This window comes from Saimiri boliviensis, chromosome 2 (assembly GCF_048565385.1).
Source record: "Saimiri boliviensis isolate mSaiBol1 chromosome 2, mSaiBol1.pri, whole genome shotgun sequence".
Taxonomy (NCBI): Eukaryota; Metazoa; Chordata; class Mammalia; order Primates; family Cebidae; genus Saimiri; species Saimiri boliviensis.
The window spans coordinates 32,278,043-32,300,391 of record NC_133450.1 but is presented as its reverse complement, the minus strand read 5'-3'; the positions used below and the strand labels follow the sequence as shown (position 1 = coordinate 32,300,391).

At 39.0% G+C, this 22,349-nt stretch overlaps 1 protein-coding gene across 14 annotated transcripts in view; it reads left to right on the top strand.

Moving 5' to 3' along the window:
* SIPA1L1 (signal induced proliferation associated 1 like 1) overlaps positions 1 to 22,349 on the top strand; it is a 391,460-nt gene that overhangs the window by 122,328 nt on the left and 246,783 nt on the right. For 9 of the 14 annotated variants that reach the window (XM_010335233.3, XM_010335231.3, XM_074393040.1 and 6 more), the window contains one exon: positions 17,687 to 17,834. The exons of the other annotated variants lie outside the window; for them this stretch is intronic. The gene's annotated coding sequence lies outside the window, so the exon portion shown is untranslated. The remainder of the gene's footprint in view (positions 1 to 17,686; positions 17,835 to 22,349) is intronic. 14 annotated transcript variants of the gene reach the window in all.

The following is a 22,349-nucleotide window of genomic DNA, read 5'->3' as shown; positions in this document are numbered from 1 at the left end:
AAAACAGATGTTATGAGAGCTCACTCACACCAAAGGGATGGTTTTAAGCCATTTATGAGGGATCTGCCTCCATGATCCAAACACCTTGACCAGGCCCAACCTCTAACACTGGGGCTTACATTTCAACGTGAGATTGGGGCAAGGGCACATATCCAAACCATGTCATATACAAATAAAAGTATTACAGCAATGTATAAGTAAAAAGATCTTAATCTTTTGCAGTAAAAATAGAATGAACAAGTATAAATGGTGAATTTTGATTTTGGAGGACAGGAGCTATAAAAACTCATCATGAAAAGTCTCAGCTTTGTATCTGGGAAAAACATAATGAAAATGAGCTTGTTACGTTCATTGTTCTCTTGCAGGCATCGTCATTCATTTTGGATGAGTTCTAAGCCCTGGTTAACAATCTCCCCTGTTTTCATCTGTAGCTCTTATTACACCACACTAGAAACCAAGTGCTCCAGCCTAGTTCCCTTACTTTCCAAGTCTTTTTCCATTTTCAAGCCATTTATGTTATGTGTTGATTTTGGAATGCTCTCTCCATAACTTCAACTTCTCTGAGACCTTACCCATCTGCAGAGTCCACTGAAGTCTCACCTCCAAGATACCTTCCCCAGCCACCTAAACCAAACTCCAGCATCACTTTAGTGCTTAGTTATTATTCGGGGATGGGATGAGGGGTTTCTAAATCCACATGAAAACTCTACATACTTGAAGTGCAGTACAGATGTGAGAGGGCAACACTGTTTTTCTTTCATGATTGTTTTTGTTTTACCTCCTGTGTGTTTGTCCTGTCATCCCCTTTCTCCAAATTATGACCCTCGGAGGGTAGAACAAAAACACATAGCAGGACAAACAAAAGCTTTATGTTTCTTAACCCATCCCCAAGTGCAAAAATTAAAAAAAAAAAAAAATCAAAGGCAGTATAGAGCTGGAATGAACGATTGAGTGGACCGAATGATGCTCTCTCGGCTAATCGTAGCAAAGATATCTAATGCACACACTGATAGTGTGGGCAAGGGTTTTGTTCGGGAGGACTTTGGTGCAGTTCTGGACTTTACTACAGTGTGTCATTGGTCCCCTTTTCATCCATATTCTCATGTGAAAAATGAGGAAGGTGGTGTTGCTGTAAACCTCATAGGGCATTGTTTATGAGGAGTAAAGTGACATCTGTGGAAAAACTATTTTATTGCTTTTCAAGTGCTTATTAGTTGTTTCCAATAATAACAAATTAGGCAGAACTTTGATGAAGCATTGGATAATTCATAAGTCATGCTCAGTCATAGCCAGGAGGATGGTGTGGTCATGTGAGTAGGGTGGGAACTGAAGGGAGACCTGACTTCTGTAGTCGGGTCAGTCCTGAGCCTGGGGTAGCAGCATGAGTTGGGGTTGGGACTGGTGGTGCTTGGCAGACCCCTTACTTATGTCAAGGAAGCTTAATGAAGAAATTCTAGGAGCTTTGTAAATACCTGGGTATTCAGATTGAAACAGAGAAATGATTAAATCTGTAAGGTAACATTTCTTCACACCAGCTGGGGAGCCTTTGGATGGGGCCTTAGGTTATAAAGAATCTTTGAATATAAATATGAAACTGGATGACCATTACCAAATTCACAGACACCCAGTTACTTTCTCTGTTTATAGTAGATCCTGATAGGGATATGTTTGTAAAGGAAGGAAGCAAAGTTAGCAGTAATAGCTTGCTCTAATGACTTTGGGATTTTGAATCTGGACAATCTGACTTTTAATTCCTGTCCGCTTTGAATTGCTATCTGACAGTTCAGTAGCACCCAGACTTTTCAAGTGACTGTGTAACTGGGGACATTGCAAGAAAGCACCTGCAGAATGATTTCTTACATACCCCAATGAAAAAATACACAAAGTTGATGTTTATTCAATCCAGTTTTCCAACTACTTGCAAGAGTTGTCTGTTATATAACAAAAGGAGTGGGGACTCAGTGGGTGTTCACCTGGTGGAGTTGCTTGTAGGTCACTGGATGTTTGCATTAGGAGCTCTGGGTTCTTATGATCCTGGGGTAAATTATGTAAACTTTCTAAACCTTAGGGTCCATATGTATATTAAATGAGAGTGTTGGGGCAGTAGTCTGTTCCCAAGCTGTGAGTATTATGTAGTTTAATAGGGGTTGGAAGATTTTCTCCTACTCTTCTAATTATATATGGAAAACTTCCCAGAGGATTCGGGTTTTTTAGGAGTGTTTTCCACTTAATAGTGTGAATTGGGTTGGGTGGGTTGGCTCACACCTGTAATCCCAGCACTTTGGGAGGCCGAGGTGGGCAGATCTTGAGGTCAAGAGTTTGAGACCAGCCTTGCCAACATGGTGAAACCCTGTCTCGACTAAGAATACAAAAATTAGCCGGGTGTGGTGGCACATGCCTGTAATCCCAGCTACTCGGGAGGCTGAGGCAGGAAAATTGCTTGAACCCATGAGGTGGAGGTTGCAGTGAGCCAAGATTGTCACACTGTATTCCACCCAGATGACAGAGCAAGACTTCATCTCAGGGGAGGGCAGTGGGGGAATAGCGTGAATTAAGGATTTACTGTGTGCCAGGGACCGCTTTGGGGGCTGGAGACACATCCTTGAACAAGACAGGGTCCTTTCCCTCTAGATGCTTACATTTTAAGGACAGAAGACAGGAAAACACTGAAACACAGAGAGGTGACAGGAATTTCTATTAGATTGGCTATGGAGTTACAAATGGGAAAGGCAAAGACAGCTTAGTCTTTTGGCCTGAGTAGCTGTGTGGATGGCGGTAGAGGTTATTGGTCTGGCAGACAGAACAGGTTGATAGTTACATAGTCCATGTTCTGTTAAGTTTGATATGCTTGGGAGAGATGTTATCTGTAGTTTTAAATGTGAAATTCTTCAGCCTCTGGATAGTATTTAAAGCTTTGGGATTGGGGGTGAGGTCAGCTAATGATTGAATTGAGATGGAAAAATTAGGAGTGCTGGAGACCGGGCCTACCTGACTCCAAGCCCTGAGGTGCAACATTTGGAGGTTGGGTAGAAGAGGAAAATAGAAGCAGTTCAGGGCCTCCTGTGTTTATATCACATCTGCAAACACATAAGGGTTAATAAATATCTTTTAAAATTATACTCAGTGAGAGAGGCGAGCATTCTTCAGGGACCACCTCCTCCTGTGAAGTGCATGGATGCCCATCACCCTAACTGCTTAGGGCCAGGCAACCACCATCTAGACTCTTATGTCCTTCTGCGTCAGCTGGTTGACTTGAATGTTTATCAAGAGTCAGTTTTGTTTGTAGCAAACCCTGTTTTGGTCAGTAGGACTTGTTATTTTAATTATGTAATTAAAATGTTATGTAATCTGATTAAATGAGTATTATTTTTCTATTAAAATATGTTAAATACTTTGGAAAGCTTCCAAAGGCAAGTCTCAACAAGAAAAAAACAAACTCACAAACTCAAAACTGCTATTACAGTGTTACATGTGGTCATGATGACTATGAAAGATTGAGGGGAATAATTAAACTACTGTAAGGATTCTCAGATTGCTTCTTGAGAGCCTTGGAGTTTGTGCTCTACTCTATTAAAAAGGGAAATTGAAAGTTGTAATGATGCTTTTTTGGATGGTTTGTATAAGAATGACTAGACTAACAGTCAATTGGTAGACTGATTATTCTTAGAAAAGGCCCTGTCCTTACATTAGAAAATTGGTAAATGAATATATAGCATGTTCAGTTCAAATGTCTAAGATACATAGTGTTTCTCAGTTTCCAAACCAAGTATCATCCTAGTATCTTGGTTAAGTGAGTTTTTGCTATATGAACTTTGTAAAGAATAATCTTATAGTATATGCCAAGAGCCCTAATAATGGTTGTCTTGCTAGAATTCTGTGAAAACTTTTTATTTTTCATTTTTTTAAAAGAAGCAGGGTCTTACTCAGTCACGCAGGCTGGAGCTTCATGGCTCACTGAAGCCTCACACTCCTGGGCCCAAATGATCGTCCTATCTCAGCTTTCTGAGTAGCTGGGACTATAGCCATCCCCAGCACCTGGCTTAATTTTCCACTTTAAATTGGTGCTATTTTTCTAATTACATGATACTTGTATTATAATAATGGGTGACATGAAACTTGAAAGAGAGGCTTTTTGAATTTGGTTGCTGTTGAGGTTGGTGCTTCATAGAATGACAAAAAGAGAACATGAATGAAAACAGTACGCATTGCTTTCAGCCTTTATATGTAAGTACAATAAGAGATAACAAAATTACCTTTATTTAATCAGATGTACATATATTATTATTTATAAGTTTAGAGATAAAATTACTTTTGATTTTCATAATCATTCATCATTTGTAATTGTTATTACTCTTTATAATAACCAAGATAATGGAACAAAGTAGAATTTTCCTGAGTTTAGAAATAGTCTCAGAAGGTTTGTTCCCCCACCGCTTGTCACACAGCTGATAATGGGAGAATTTGAGCTCAGGTTTTCTGATCCTAAATTTATTGGTCTTTTTATTTCTGGCACTGCTCTTTGTTTTTTTTCTTCCATAAAGTTAGGTACAAAAAGGAGGAGTAGTGGGGATCTGCCTTAAAAATCCTGTATGTGAAACTACTCACGGATAAAAGATAAAAGGTTAAACTGTATGAGATGCAAGTCTTTTGAAACAGGAAGATCATTCTAGGCTTTCTCTCTTATATAATGGTACTTTAAAAATGCTGAGGAAGGATTTGGGCGATATGGTCAAAGTGATAGGAGAAAAATAACTTGCGAACAGAAATGTTCTCAGAAGGAGTCTAGAACTGTGTTATCTAAAATGTGTGCATTTGCTGAAGGACAGGAAGAAAATATTAGAGCTGTCATTAAGCTGTTCTAAGAAATAAGGTAAAATTTACTAATAATTTAACATTTGATTGAAACTGGGAACCTTGCTCAGGTCATCTGTCAGATGACAAATGTCCTTTATGGAATGCAGCTATCCTGGGATTATGTGGAACTTCCACAGTGCAAAGGGTCCTGCATTCCCTGGTTTGCTTTCATCCTGTTGTGACATGCTGCCTTTTTTACTCATCAGACTCAGGGATTATGTTAACCAGTTTTAATTAAAGCAACAGCTACAAAATTGACCTTGGCTTATAAAGATTCCTACAGAGAATTATGGGTTGAAGATAATATAGATAATGCAAATACAAATGAACTGTAAACAGTTGGTAGAGCTGAGACTTCTCCCAGTACAAGCTATGATCAACTATGAAGTTAGCTGGAAAGTGAATTTCATCTAAGAAAATTTAGTTCTCTTTCATGGAATTGTCATGCACTTACAAATATTCTCCAAACTGAAGGCGATTGTGCTGTTGGCCACCTGCGAGTGTGCCGAGTACTTCAGTGGACCAGTGGATAATGCCCACTGGGAGATACTGTCCTTTGCATATAGTTGACCTTCTTTTTTAATTCATTCTATTCTGCAGCTGTTTGAGTATCTCTTAGGTCTAGATACCATGCCAGGATGATAAAGAAGACAAAGCCTGTAAGGAGCTCACAATATAAAAAGGTCTCAATCTTGTGCCAGAATTATAGAATGAGAATTATTTAGTTGTAAGGGGTCTGTGGAGTAATCTCAGTTCAACCCTGTGATCGTTTAGGTGAGGACCTCTCTGCTGTGCACCATAGTGCTGATCAGTCTCTACTGTCAGTACATAGGACCCTTCAGAATCCCTCCCCTGATTGGAATCTTCGGGCTTCACATAATAGCTTCCAGTTTTCCCTCTCTTCATTTGGCTATTTATAGTTGCATTCTTAATTCTGATTTTCTAACTTGCATTTTTGCCAGTAGGCATTGCTAATATATTCCAGCCTGGAGGGGGAAAACTCTTAAATTTCAGGCTCTAAATCATGTAAAATGAATGAGTTTTCTTAAGAAAATTTTTCGTGTGTAGGTGTGTGTGCATGTGTGAAATTCTGTTGATTTTCTTTTGAATGTAGAATGTCTTTGCTGGCCACTCAGACTAATAGAAATAATAGCATCTTAGGCAACAGAAAGAAAAGCACTGCTGTAAAGGTGTCACTTGACATCCCTGTTCATGGTTGATGTCTGATAAAAAACAGTGTTCCTGGTGTATGTGAGTCAAGGTTTGGTCATGTGCAGCCAGGTGATTATTTTTAAGTACATGTCTGACAGAACACCAAGAAGTACCACTCTTTAAAGAATGCTGTAGCATATACTTTAGGCTTGAAATATTATAATCAAAGCAGGCTTGTTAAATCCTTGTCTGTTCCTGCATACTGTTCTCCAGCAAGCTAAACACATCAAGAAGCAGTCTCTCCCATTTAGAAATAACCAGACTCTCCATGTGTTTGTAATGAATTATTTTTCTCACTGTGTTGCCCAGGCCGTATCCCAGAGAGAGATAGTATTTATCTCTGGTGAGAACAATGTTGTTGGAAAGTTTGGTATATCTTTCCCCTTCCTCCTTTGTGGTGATGGTGGTGGGGAATTAGATAATGCCTTCAAACGTTAGGATTTTTCCTTGTGTTTGAAAAGCAATACAAGTCACTGTCATAATTTCTTGCAAATTATGTCAGGAGTAGAGGAAATGGAATTGTTCACTTATCTTGATGGTTTAGTATTGGGAACATTTAGAAAATAGAGAAAATTAGAAAGAAAAAATTATCTGTAGCTTCTTCATTAAAACAAAAATTCTCCTTTCAAAATGTCTTTCAAATAGCACATTTATGGTTATTTTATGGATTGAATGGCCAGAGCTGTGTACATAGGACACAGCTGAAAAAGGGAAGGTACAGTCAGTTAAAGTGGAATGAGGGCAGCATCCCTTTGCTCTTTTAATGGTCATTATTGTGTTTCTTTGAAAAAGGCAGAAATGACTCCAAAAAAATGCTTTGAAGCAATGGAAGACTAATAGTATTTGGACAGAGAGAGTGCAGAGTTAGGAAACAATTTTATCACGGCATTTTGAACCTAGGCTGGATCATTTTCGTTTAACAGTGCAATTAAGAGCTGTTCCTCAGTGGAGGAACTTACTCCATTGAGGAAAGCGTCAGTTGTAGCAGGAGGTTTACAGTGAGGTAGGTCAATTTCGGGTATGTTGTAGAGCCACTGCCGTTGTGGTGGGTCTTGATGACACAATGCAGATGCTCCTGATGAAACCGGTTTCTGTGACCTTTTCCCTTTGTGTACACACTCTTCAAGTTTTAAAACAAACTGTGTGTGTATTGGGTGCTTCCTGTTGAGGAAATGGAGGAGTTGTGTAAAACCCTTTGGGAATAGAGATGGGCCTGGATTGCAGTGGACAAGTTTTGGATGACTCTGAGTTCATGCATCTGTTTCCCGGATATTTCACCTGCTTTGTAACATCAGCATCTCAAAATCCAGAAGCCAAATGGCAGGAACTGTTGGGGTCTGTTCAACATTAGCATTCTTGCTGTTAAACAGTCATATTTTTGTGGCTGAGGAGTTAACTTTGGAAAGAAATGGTTTTGTGGCAGCTTTAAAAATGTTTTATAAGTACACCGGCTTAAATAACACTTAATACTACATTGTTCTGTCACCTTTAAAAATCGTTTCTGTGGCAATTTTCAGTATCATATTTATGTAAGTTAGTCATAAAATATTGTTTTGTAAATTTGAGATATTTTTATGTTTTTTTAAAAACTTTTTTTTGTGCCTCTGAATAACAGATCTGTCAATTTGTTGGTTTTAAAATAAATTAACATGAAGTAAAATTGCCTATACTCAGAGCTACTTGGGAGGCTGAGGCAAGAGCAAGAGAGTTGCTTAAACTTAGAGAGGTGAGGTCGTAGTGAGCCGAGACCATGCGTCTTACTGCACTGCAGCCTGAGCGACATCAAGACTCTGTTTAAAACAACAAAAAAAAGTTCCTTTGTGTCTCTACCTCCTGCCTAACTAACACTGATCTCTTCCCTATCTCTATAGTTTTCTCTCTTTAGGAAAAAAAAAAAAAGAGACAGGTCTCACTGTGTTGCCCAGGCCGTATCCCAGAGAGAGATAGTATTTATCTCTGGGATGATGTGACTTATGTGGAAGCATAGAGTAGACCATCTTTAATCATTTAATTAATTAACTTAATTAGTTATTTTAACAGACAGAGTCTTGTCATATTGCCCAGGTTGGTCTCAAACTGCCGGGCTCAAGCGGTCCACCCACCTTGGCCTCCCAAAGTACTAGGACCTAGATCATCTTTTGAAGCTGACTTCTTTCACTGAATACAATGCCTTGAGGTTCATACAAGTTGTTGTGGTTAGTATAGATACTTGGTTCCTTTTAATAGCTGAGTAGAACTACTGTCTGTGTGGAACTACTGCAATTTATCCAGTGTCCCATTGAAGGACATTTGGTTTGTTCTAGTTCTAGTTTGGGAGTATTAAAAAAAAAAAAAAAGCTACTGTGAACATTTGTGTTTTAGTCTTTGTATGAACATAGGCTTTCTTTCTCTTGGGTAAATTCCCAGGAGTGGGATTGCTGGATTACATGGTAGGTGTATGTTTAACTTTCTGAGGAGCTTTGAAATTATTTTCCAGACTATTTGTATCATTTTGCATTTACACCAGCAGTGTATAAAGTTTCAGGTGCATGGCATCCTTGACAGCTCTTGCCATTATTAGGGTATTAGTGTTTTTTATTTTACCCATTTGGATGGATGTATAGTGGTATCTCATTATGGTATTAATCTGCATTTCCCTGGTGGCCAGTGAGCTTGAACATTTTTTCACATGCTTGCCATTTGTATATCTTTTTGTGATGAAACATCTGTTCCAGTTTTTAATAATTGGAGTATTTATTGGTTGAGTTTTCAGTTTTATTTTGTTTTTATGTATTCTGGATACAAAGTATTTGTTGCATATGTGATGTGCAAATATTTTCCAAGTCTAGACCTTATTTTTTTGTTTGCTTAATAGTGTCTTTCTCTGAACAAGAATTTTTAATTTTGAAGAAGTACAGTTAATCATTTTTTTTTTTTAAGTACAGTGGAGGTGATTTCCAAGAACTCTTTGACTAACTGAAGGTTATAAAGATTTTATGTTTTCTTATGAAAGTTTTATAGTTTCTATTTAGCTATATATCATTTGTCTTGAATTAATATTTGTATATGATCTGTTTTAGGTCAGGTTTCCTTTTTTGGATATGTATGTCTAATTATTCCAGCACCTCTGTTGAAAAGACAATCCTTCTCCATTAAATTGCCATTGCACCTTTACCAAGAATCAGTTGGTTATATTTGTGTGAATCGGTTTCTCTGTGACTTCCTCCTTCCCTTGGGTTCCCCTTTTTATTCTTCCGATCTCAGAGATGAGACATTAGAATGGGGCAGTGTACTTCCTGTGACTGCTTGCATTCCGGGCCAAGAGGCAGGAAGACAGAAAAAAGCAGCAGCTGTTTGCCCCTACATCTTGGGATCATAGCTCCTCTGATCAGACAGGAAGTTTCCATTCCCTCAGAGTTTACGTGACTGTTGTCACCACTGCCCACCACCATCTTGGAATTGCCTTCGATTGGGAAGCAAGAGAATGAAAAAAAGAAAGAAAAATGGAGTGTTTCCCCCATTCTCTCCAGGTTTAGGAATCCCCTTTTCTGCTCCTTTGGCTAAAACTCAGTTTGTTCCCTCTTTCCACATCTTGGTATGCCATGTCCAGCTGCCTTGAGTCTGGTGATGTCATAGGAAAAAAAATGAGAAGCTCATTTCCTTGAGATTCATTCTCATTCCCTAATTAGCCTGATATTGTTTACTTTTCAGACCCCTCAAATAGCTGTTTGTAATCAGTGCAGGTATTATAACTACATTCAATGGAGAAATGAGATGAAGTGTCTTTCCTTTATCCAACCCAGGACCAGCACCCCTCTTTTTCTATGTATGTATGTATGTATGTGTGTATGTATGTATATATTCATTTCCTAGAGACAGGGTCTTGCTCTGTCACCCAGGCTGGAGTTTAGTGGCATGATTATGAGTAGCTGGAGCCGCGACCTTCTGGGTAGCTGGGACTTAGCCTCCTGGATAGCTGGGACTACAGGCGTGTGCCACCACCATGCAGGGCCAGTTTCTTTTGATTTTTAAGTAGAGATAGGGTCTCCCTATATTGCCCTGGCTTGTCTTGAACTCTTGAGCTCATGCCCAGGCTCCTCCTGCCTGGGCCTCCCCAAGTTAGGAGGTTACATACGTGAGCCAACACACCTGCCTAAACCCCTGTTTTGTTTTGTTTCAAGACGAGGTCTCCCTCTGTCACCCAGGCTGGAGTGCAGTGGTGTGATCATGACTTACTGCAGCCTTGAACTCCCAGAATAAAGGTATTCTCTTGCCTCAGCCTCCCTAGTAGCTGGGACTACAGGCACATGCTACCAGGCTGAACTACTTTTTTTAAAAAAATTTATTTTTAGTGGAGACAAGCCGTTACTGTGTTGTCCAGGCTGATCTTGAACTCCTGGGCTCAAGGGATCCTCCAGCCTCAGCCTCCCAAAATGCTGGGATTACAATCATGAACCATTGCATGCACTCCTCCTCTGTTTTTAAATACAAATTTGAGACTAGTGTTTTTCTTTTTCTTTTTTGTTTTTTGAGATGGAGTCTTGCTCTGTCTCTCAGGTTGGAGTGCAGTTGCGTGATCTCGGCTTACTGCAACCTCCATCTCACAGGTTCAAGCGATTCTCCCACCTCAGCCTCCTGAGTAGCTGGGATTACAGGTGTTTGCCATCTTGGCAGCTAATGTTTTTGTTAGAGATGGGTTTTTGCCATGTTGGCCAGGCTGGTCTCAAACTATTGAGTCACTTCAGGTGATCTGCCCATCTTGGCCTCCCAGTGTTGGGATTACAGGTGTGAGACACTGCATCCGGCCAGACTAGTGTTTTTCACAAGTTGCACACATATTAAAGTAATATGCATTCTGTGGACAGTTGTTTCTCTTAGACTTAAAAAAAAAAAAAAAGTCAGCTGTGCGTGGTGGCTCACGCCTGTAATCCCGGCACTTTGGGAGGCCTAGTCGGGCAGATCACCTAGGTCGGGAGTTCGAAACTAGTCTGGCCAACACGGTGAGACCCTGTCTCTTCTAAAAATACAAAAATTAGCTGGGCATGGTGGTGGGTGCCTGTAATCCCAGCTACGTGGGGGCCTGAGGCAGGAGAATCTCTTGAATCTGGGAGTCAGAGGTTGTAGTGAGCCGAGATCAAGTCACTACACTCCAGCCTGGGCAAAAGAGCAAGACTTTGTCTCAAAAAAAGCGTGAAAGTACAAAAGGTCATATTACCTTGGCTGAATTAATATACATTGTGTAAAATACAAGAACAAAGTAGAAACCTTTCAGATTTGTGGAAATTCTGTGCTAGGATCACAGTGGGCTCTTTTCTTGCTTTTCTTCTCTACCAAAAAAATTAACATTTAAGCATTTTAATACTATATATAAATTTATGTTTAGTGCTATTTGACTTTAGGTGCCGATTTTTTTTTTGTATTTTTTTGCAGAGACGGGGTTTTGTAGAGATGCACTCAGGACACTTATACCATTCACTGTTCTGTTTACCTTGTGGTTCTCATCTTTTGTTACATTAAAAATTGTCTAATTTTAGGTCTTTTATGTCCAATTATTGAGTTGCTTCTGAAATGTGAGTCGGTAATGTTTTCATTCTGAATCCCTTGTGTAAGTTAAGACGAATTAGAGAACACAGGGAAGTCCAGGCTAGGAGTGGTAGCTCAAGCCTGTAACCCTAGCACTTTGGAAACCTGAGGTGGGTGGATGGCTTGAGCTCACGAGTTCGAGAGCAGCCTGGGCAGCATGGCAAAACTCCACCTCTACCAAAAAAATTAAAAAATTAGCTAGGCATGGTAGTGCATGCCTGTGATCCCAGCCACTTGGGAGGCTGAGGTGGGGAGGATGGCTTCAGCTTGGGAGGCGGAGGTTGCAGTGAGCTGAGAAGTGCATTGCATACCAGTTGCACTCCAGTCTAGACCTTTGCTTAAAAAAAAAAAAAAAAAAAAAAAAAAAAAAACACCATAAATCCAAAAAAAAGGGAGAGGCTAATGATTAACATATTCATTCTCTACTGACTTTTTAAAAACATGGACTGAATATAATTATCCAGACAGCTGGTGAAAAACAAATACAGTTCAGTGGATTCCTAGTGAAAACAACTACATGGTCTAAAAATTAGCAAACTTATTTTAAGTCATTATTTATCAGTAGAAAATCATTAAAAATTAGGGAGGGGGAAATTAACTGTAGGTGATCATAAATCTCTTGCAATCTACCTCAGCAGGCCATGTTAATAGAGTCACAGTAAGATATAAGAGTAGAAAATTAGGAAGGTGAAGTTTAAGGTAATTAAGAATAGCTCACATGGCATTTTAATAATAGAAAACAATAATAAAATATAAAGATGGAAGATAGTTGGATAATCCTATGACATCCCTTTATAGGTAATATCGTGATGGTAACTGATTGGTATTTTTATGCTTTTAGTATTTATTTGCCACAAAATGGCAAGTGTCACAGGGCTTGAACACTGCCCTCCTAAGTGTTTGCATGCTTTTGTTACTTAAGACTAATAAGGCTGGGCGCGGTGGCTCATGCCTGTAATCCCAGCACTTTGGGAGGCTGAGGCAAGTGGATCACGAGGTCAAGAGATCGAGACCATTCTGGTCAACATGGTGAAACCCTGTCTCTACTAAAAATACAAAAATTAGCTGGGCATGGTGGCGCACGCCTGTAGTCCCAGCTACTTGGGAGGCTGAGGCAGGAGAATTGCCTGAACCCAGGAGGTGGAGGTTGCAGTGACCCGAGATCGTGCCATTGCACTCCAGCCTGGGTAATAAGAGCGAAGCTCCGTCCCCCCCAAAAAAAAAGACTAATAAGACCATTGGGACCCTTTATGGAGCTCTGTGACAGGCCTTGTGCTGAGCAGCTCACGTGGGTGATGCCATGTCATCCTCAGGAGAACCCTGAGAAGCTGGTCCTGATCAGCAGGAGAGGAAACAGGAACAGCGAGTAGGTAAGTGCTCAAGATTAGAATCTACAGGGTCTGGCTGTAGAGCCTTTGCTCTTCAGCTTTCGGCTATAAGATTCCCTAGTTAAGTGGGGAGAAAGTCTGAGAGGGAAGAAATACTGAAGCCCAGATGAAGTAGTGAAGGGTATTTTGACCAGAGATACAGAAGCTTCAAAATCAAGTGCTGGGTTTAGTCATTATCCAGTCTCAACCAAGGAAAGAATGGGAACAGTCTCCGTTCAAGGATTCATTATGCCACTAGCACATTTCTTCTGCCAGTTTTCCCCAAGTTAGTGTGGCGTAAGGAGCCCCTTTTTGTTGCCGCTCTTTCCCTGAGTACATCTCTCTGAGTAAAAGTGTGTGGAAATGCGCCTCATTAAACCTGTGCCAGGGTACCAAATCCAAGAAAGACTTAGACAGGATTAGGTTCAAGGAGAGAAGAATTTGGTACTTTTTTCATAGGGATGAATTGGGGCTCTGATGCATTTAACCTTTTAAGCTTTCTGAAGGATCTTAGGGAGATGAGTCCTTGTCTGGGTCCAAAGAATTGACTCCTCTCCATCTTCTCTCACTCTCACCCAAATTGAAGTACTTTTATCCAGTTGGTAGATTTTATACTTCTAAAAGAAAATAGGACCCGTAAGGAATTGAGGAATGGTGTTAACATCCTGTCCAGATGGATATTGTGCCTGGATGTTCATGTTTACACACATTTGTGTGTGTGTGTGAATACACAGGCAGCAGCCAACTCATAGTCAGCCAGACAACTTGTGTGGTATTCTTCCTTTTTATGAACAATTTCAAACAACAGTTAAGCACAGATATGATCCTTTATGATATCTGGAGATTTGTTTTAGTCCCTTTTTGATAAGTGACTTTACATTTGCAGGCCAAGGACATCCAAGTCTTTGGGGGGAAAAGTCTTAAAGGTGGTCAGAATTTGAGAGCGATTAGAGTTTTATTTGTTACCTAAATCTAAATATTTGTTTCAGATGGTAGTTTTTCCATACCATAGAGACAAATTATAGATGTTTGGGGTATAGTTTTTCTATTAACAGCTGATTATAAATAAAGGCATTTGGGCATGAAACTGGTCATGGGAAACGTGCTCTGTGGTATTTTAGGGTTAAGTTACACATTGCTCTTTGTGAAATGTCTCCTAATTCATCTTTCATGTACAATGTTGCTTACATTTTATCATGCATTGTGAGACTTTAAAACCAGACCACTCGATTCTGTTCTTCTGGAGCCATTGATAATTGTTGGGAAATTACATTTGTATAAAACCTCTGCAGAAATCAAGGGAGGCCCAACTTTATTGTAATTTTAACAGTTTGGGCAAGTTTAAAATGTGAGTTAATGTTTCTATAGCCTTATTCTTGCTTACTGGATTACTGATTTACCATTGCATCCCACCTTCGTACCCATTTCATTGTCCACATTGTCACCAGAGTTCCTGTACAAAAAACGTGTCTAACCATGTCACTCTCCTGCTTAAAACATTTCTAAGGCTCCTCACAGCTCATTGGAGAAAGTTCAGGATTCTCCATGTGACCTTCAAGCCCTGTGATGGAAGCCTTGCTCAACCATATCATCTGTCACTTCCTGCTTGGAACTAGGCCCTTCTGATACACTATGCCCTGTCACCTACCTGTAAGATTCTACTCCTTCCCTCTGACACCACTAGGTTGGGCTGCATGCTCCACCTGTGCACTCCGTAGCACCCTGTGTTTGTCTATGCTGTGTTTGTCTGTTCATATGAGGAAACTGTGGATTCCTCAGAAGCAGGGGATTGTGTCCTCTTTATTTGTATTCTTCAAGCCTGGTGCAGAAACTGACTCATAAAATAGACACTGTCCTCAGTATGTCTTAATGGGGCCTTGAACGAATGGTGGAGTTGCCTTTGAGATAGTGACTTCCCAACACTACAGGTGTTCCAAGCAGCAGCTGAGAGGACACTGCTGCTTAGAAGTTACTCTGCCTCTCCTTTTATTTGTTATTTTGTTTGATGGTTTTAGTTGGACAGCTTTTTTTTTAGCTTTCTCATCTTTTTTACGTTTTTAACTTCTTGTCTTTCATCTTTGATACTCAAGTAATCTAATTACTTAAATATTTAAAACCCTTTTAGTAATTAGCATCATATTAATAATTACAAAATGCCCATTATGTGTCAAACATTTTGCTAGGTTCTTTATATATATTAGCGCTAATTTTTCCAACACTGTTAGAAGGGGAATGATTTCAAAGTGTATCAGAAGGGCCAAGCATTATTTTCGTTTTATGATTTTTAGGAATTGGTGCCAGAGAGAGAGAAATTAATCTACAAGGTTTTACCTACAATTGGTGATTATTAGACTCAGGATTGAAATCTAGGTTTGAATCTGCACATTATGCTCATTTTGCTATCCCAGTTTGCCTGTAAAGAAAATTGATGTTTGTGTAACAACTTACCATACAGTAGGAAATCAACAGTTGTCAGGTAGCAGAGACTTGACAGTAGGCTGATTGTTAGTTTGGCAACCAATATTTGAAATAGAGAGGAATAATTTTTTTTAAAGTGAACAGAGCTAAAAATGGAAATGGAATTACTTTGCTTAATGTTTCCAACTGGATTTCGTTTTTAGCTTTAGACAAAACCTATACTTAGAATTAAGTTAGAATAGAGAATATGATCCTGACTCTTCTGCAGTCAGTACACTTCTGATTCTGCAAAGACAGGAGTTCTCCTCTCCTTACGCCATCCCAGCCCTGTGAAATTACTATGTTTAGATTAGCATAATTCATTGCCCATAACCCTTTAGCTATTTTGGAGGATAGGAGTAGAGAATGAGGTGCAATAATATTTCCACAAAAATCAAATAAAATAATGTGTCTCACTTATCAGGTGAGTTGCTATTAAGCAACTCTACCTTTTAAAAATAAAATGCCAGGGTATCAATAGAAGAAGAATACTATTATAGTTAAGTTCACGAAATCCTATGATGATGGGCAGTGGCAACCAGATACTCATTTACAACAGGGGTCTCTCACCCCTGGACCATGGACCAGTACCAGTCTGTGGCCTGTTAGGAACCAGGCTGTACAGCAGAAGGTGAGTGACGAGCAAGCGAGTGAAGCTTCATCTGTATTTACAGCTGCTCCCCAGTGCCCCTCACCACCTCAGCTCCACCTCTTGTCAGATCATTGGTGACATTAAATTCTCATAGGAGCACAAAACCTATCGTGAACTGTGCATGTGAGGGATCTAGATTGTGTGCTCCTTATGAAAATAATGCCTGATGATCTGTTGCTGTCTCCCGTCACCCAGATGGGACCATCTAGTTGTAGGAAAACCTGCTTAGGGTTCCCACTGACTCTACATTATGGCGAATTGTATAATTATTTCATTATGTATTATAATGTAATAATAATAAAAATAAAGTGCATGGTAAATGTAATGTACTTGAATCACCCTGAAACCATTCCCTGCTGCTCCAGTCTGTGGAAAAATTGTCTTCCACAAAACTGGTCTTTGGTGCCAACAAGATTGAGGCACTGGTTTAGAGCATAGACGCCTGCCCAAATTGACTATTATGTAATAGTTCACCTGGCTTGTAAAACACAAGGAAGCATTTGTAAATTGCTTGCATTTGTTGTTGATGTTTAACTTTCATTTCCCCCCTGACATTGCCCATATACCAGCTCTCCAGAGATCTTTCTGCTGGCCCTACTCACACTCCCTAATTCAGCACCCAGAGTAGATCAGATGTTTCAAGAACTAGATGTCTTTCCTGCCCAAAGAAAACATTGGAAAACATTTATTTTGATTTAAAAAGATGTTTCATAATCATATAGATGTACGATTTAGACAGAAAAAGATAGTGAATCATGAAATATTTTTAATACCCTAAATGTATTTGCAACTGCTTTTTGCCAAATCTTACTGTGTGTACTTTAAATATTCTCCAGCATCTGCAATGAAATTTCTGTTTGACTAGTAGGGACAGGACAGGTATCTGACTGATTATACAGGGTTTAATTTTCTGGTGGGCAACCACTTGGGGTGGTGGTTCTATCAAGTCATCAGGAAGGGATGCAGGCTCCTGGCTTTCACCCTTTTTAGTATAAGGCCTTTGTCCTCAAATCCACAGGAGCTGCAGCCTCGTTGTCTGCAAGAGGAGGGGAAAGGAAAACAGGCAAATGAGGCTTTCTGGAATCTCCACCCATTGACTTCTACGTGAAACTCCTTGGCCACTGCTGTCTTCAAGGGAGGCTCAAGTGTGGTGTTTAAAAGGGCACTTTGCCAGCCCAAATAAAATCATACTTCTATTGCTAAAGAAGCAGAGGGGAGTGAAAATTGAGTTTGAAAAAGTTGACTTTCTGCCATCAAATACAACTTTTATTTCTTAAGTCATGAATGTGCCTAAACATCTTGCCAAAATTTAGAGGGAAGGGTGTTAAGAGTATTTTAAAGAAATATTTCAGCTTTGGACAAATTATTTCCCAGGTCAATTTTATGCTTTTGTAAAATTCTTAATGCATCTTTATTACTCTCCAATAAGTAATCTTTTAAATCTATAAATATTAATTGGAATTTAAAAATAGAACAGGATTGATACTATATGCTACCAAGTAAGAAATTTTTTCATGCCTCTCCCAAAGGCACATGTTTTAGACATATCTATGTGAAGTTATCTGGTCTTTCTTTCTTACAGAGGCCGTTTAGCCAGAACTCTTGAACACTCTCTCCCTTGCATGTTAAGGACTGCTTTGGGTAGCTACACTCTGATCCAGTACCAAATTCTACCATGATCTTCTGGTGGCACAGTGGTTTTTATTGAAGCCTCTGGATTTTTCTGTCTGGTAAGTTCTCTGCATGAAAAGTTCTGCTTACCCCCCTTCAAACTGGAAACTTCTGTTGATCCTTCAGGTTTCACTTCTTCTGCTTAGCCTTCCTTTCATGGACATGCTATTTTCCCTCCCCGCCGTATCACCTTCTGACTGGTTTAGTGGCTTAGGTGTTCCTCCTGAATGTTCCCTGGTCTCTGCCTGCTGCATCACAGAGAGGAAGTTCAGCAGTGGTAATATGGAGAAAATGAGATCGTTCCTGTAAATACTCCAAACAGTGCTTGACTTCTCATAGGAAGCACACATTCTGTATATCCATCATTTTTACACATTGCATTGCAATAACTTTTCTGCTTTTCTCAGTGATAAATTCTTGGAGGGCAGTTGTTACGCTGTGTTTGTTAGAGCTGTTCTGTTCCTGGCATCCATGCATGGTGTGTAGGGCATGGTAGGTACTCAGTAAATAGGTAATAAATGAATGTGCATGGGTAGAACTCTCCAGTGTCCACTTTCACTCTACTTGGCCCTTGGGGACATGAGGAAGTGAGGACATGAGATGTCCTCATGGATAACATGTGGGTAACAGCAGTTTTCCACCACGTTTTGTTATATTGAATGAACTGCACCTCATGCGGATACCAGTGCATAATTGAGAGTTATAATTATCTGTCACTGGAAGACTTAGTATAGGAGATCTGTATTCATTTGCTCAAGTTGTTCATCTAACACTTGAGTATGGGCTGAGTTCTAGAGCTGCAAAAGAGAACAAGAGTAGTCTTTACCTTTAGGATTTTCTAGGGAAGTGAGGGAGACAGATAGATACCTATACGTATACCTTATCCTCAGTGTGTAAGTGCTATGACAAAATCAAGGCCTTTGATGCAGATGCTGTACTTTGACTTCTCATGGTCAATACTTTTTGAATATTAAAGTCTGAGTGATTTTTCAGATATTTAGAAAAGGAGATGTCTAGCTTTGTTCTGCCCTCTGAATCACTGTCTTGGTTTATCTTTAGGCCTGATGAAGGGGGTCAGAACTGCTGGCTAATGAGAGAAGGCCGACCTTGTTAGTGACATGTACATATGGGCATATCTGCTATTTTCATTTTTATTACTGATTATTAATAGTTTTTTAAATGGAGTTTACTGAATTACTATTATTTTGGTTTAAAAACTAGATATATAATTTATATAGTTCTGTATTTATAGATGTGTTTTTCAGAGGTGTATTTGTTTCTTTATAAATCACTTTGTCCTGGAAGTGATTTTTCAAATGTGGATATTAAAATGGACAGGCCGTAATTTCTCAAGTAGTACAGTATGCTAGTGCCAACCTTACATCACTGTTGTAGTACCCTTGAAAATAATTTTTAAAAAGCTCTGAAAGTTCCCAGTACCTTGAGGCTTCCTCAAAATTAAGAATGATGAAAATTTCCAAAATTACTACTTGGTGCCATAATTATCTCAAATGTTGTAATAGGAAATTCATGGTTTTCCTTCAAATAAAGGAAAACCTGTTTCTGAACACAAAATTCAAAAGAAAATTCTTTCTTCATTGCCATTGAGACTCTTTTGGTCAGTGTGGCCTGTGGACTTGTACTTTGTGAAGAGAAGAGTACTGTGAGGAGGCTTGAAAATACTGTAGGTTTTTGTTGGCGTCTTCTTCTGGATGGTATTCATGTACTCTGCACGCCATTGAAAATATGCTCTGTTGTTTATAAAATATGCTCATTCTTCTATACTGAGCAATCGGAAATTGGTTTTCCCAAACCATCTTAGTGGAGAATGGCCTGCTTTTATCATTATGTGAAGAAGTGAATTCCAGGCTCCTCAGTTGCAGGATGGCTCCTTGTTCATGGCTGCCGCTCTCGCCTCTGTTGAAGACGCCTGCTGCTAAGAGAAGCTTTGTCTGTTGTGTATAAAATGAACTTTGTTTGGACCATTCCTCAAGCAACTTAAACTGCTTAAGAGTCCAGCCAGACATTCCTCCCCAGTTTAGAACCCAACTTACATTAGTTTAAAAATAGACATTGCCTTTAGAAAACTGACCTTTGGTACATTTGGGGCCTAGGGATCTGATAGGCTGTCTCTTATAATTCACATAGCTCTGTTTTAGACTCTGAAAGGCAGTATGCGTTCAAAGCTAGATGAAGTCAGTGTGTTTGTAACTTGGGATCCAGTCTGTGTGCCATACAGCTTCAGTCCACACTCAATACTTCTAGTAAATTTGTGAGAAGAGGAGAGGTTATTCATTGTAGAATTGAATCTGATTTCTCAACACTAATTTTATTGGTAGTTTTCCAGTTTGATTAGGAAAGGTTAGAGACTATGGAAAGACAATTTAACAGGTTAATTGCAAGGTAATAAGACCATTGTACTGATATATTCTTCAGTTTTATTTAGGTGAGATCAGGAATTTTTCCTCTGGAGACTGTGCAAATCAGGGATGTCCAATCTTTTGGCTTCCCTGGGCCACACTGGAAGAATGAGAATAGTCTTGGGCCACACATAAAGTACACTAACACTAATGATAACTGATTAGCTTTAAAAAAAAGAGGAAGAAAAAGAAAAATTGCAAAAAAATCTTATAATGTTTTAAGAAAGTTTATAAATTTGTGTTGGACTGCATTCAAACCTTCCCTGGGCTGCATGTCGCCTGTAGGCTGTGGGTTGGACAGGCTTGTAAATAAATGTTGGTAAGCCTACAAACGAGAAAGGTGAGACTAGTGGCAGCTTTCACGGGGCTGGAAGTCAGTTTATCACACGTCGCAACTTAACATTATTCATTTATGCAAACGAATACTCAGTTATCAAAATATGAAGTGATTCTTTCAAGCCTCCTTTATCACACCCAAGTCTAAGGTTTACATAGACTGTGTTAAACAGATATGTTAATAGGGTAGGGTTGGAGTTGAGAAGGTTATTGCTAATTTTTTAATTATCAGAGAAGTGAACATATATTGAGTTAGCATAGATATTTTTGAATTATTGCCTAAAATTTCAACTAAAATTGAAACAAAGTGATAATAAGTTATTTTGACTTGATTAAAAATAACCTTGAAGGACAATATTTTTTTCTTCGTGATTTAACAGTGTTACCTAAGCATTTATTTTGATGTAGGAAAACCTCTATTTATTTCTGGTCATCACTTTTCTTGCAGTCTAATGATTGTCATCTTAAGGAACACCTTTGTATAATCGTTCTCCTTGAGGCTGACACCTTTAGTGCTTAACATTGTGTCTTTTTGGTACTTTCAGCAACACAAAATTATATATTATTTTGTGACTGTGTCTGTAATTTTTTTCTTTACATCAAAATAAGTATTTTTAAAAAAGAAAATAAGGTTTTTTAACTTGTTTTATTTTATAAGAGGATATATTGTCCATGTTAGTATAATAATTGATGTGTTTCCAACAGAGGACCACTGTGAATATTTTTGCATTGCCCACACAGATAATGTTTGAACATCTCCAAGATTGTCATGCCATTAACTAGCTCCCATAAAGTGTCATACAGCGACATTATTTGAAACACTGGTGGAAACATTTTGAAGCATCTATTACTTTTTCTTTGTTGTATACCTATTTGAACAAAAGCAAACTAATTGCTTGCATAGTTATTTTTCATAGTAACATAAATGCTGAATCCATTAAAAAGTAGAATTTTTAAATAAAGGTGACCTTAAGTATTAGCTACCTAGTATCATACATACATTGTAGAGAACACTTTCAAAGGTAGTAGTTTTATAGGAATGAAGATGCCTATTCCTGATACTGGGAAGTTTGCTAATTTAACTTATTAGCAATGATATTTATCCTATCCTATTTTTTTATAATGCTCTCTGTATCACTGAGTGCTTAAGTAGTTACCCTTTTTAATCCTCAGAGTCCTCCCTTCAAACAGACAGGACAGGGCCAGAGGCGGGCAGATTACGAGGTCAGGAGATCAAGAACATCCTGGCCAACATGGTGAAACCCCGTCTCTACTAAAAATACAAAAAATTAGCTGGGGTGTGGTGGCACATGCCTGTAATCCCAGCTACTTAGGAGGCTGAGGTAGGAGAATCGTTTGAACCTGGTAGAGAGAGGTTGCGGTGAGCTGAGATTGCACCATTGCACTTTAGCTTGGGACAACAAGAGTGAAACTCTGTCTCAAAAAAAAAAAAAAAAAAAAAAAAAAAAACCAGACAGGGCATCCATATTTAAAAATTAAAAGAAATTAAATCCACATATTAATATATTTCTAACTCATTGGAGAGGAAATGTCAACTGCTAGTTGATTTTCAGCAGTCTCTTAATTTCGATTTTGTTTTTCCAGTAAAGCCTTCCTTACAGCAGGATACTCAAGCAAACTAAGTGTGACTTTTGGAAACTCTGACTATCTTTGGGCGCAGATCTCTGAAGTTTAAATTACAGTCGTTTCTTTTGGTGATTATCATTCATTCTTTTTTTTTCCCTTGAGCCCCTTCTCTGTGTCAGGCCTAGGCTCTGGGGATGTTGTATTTCTCCAAACTGACATTGTACTTATCTT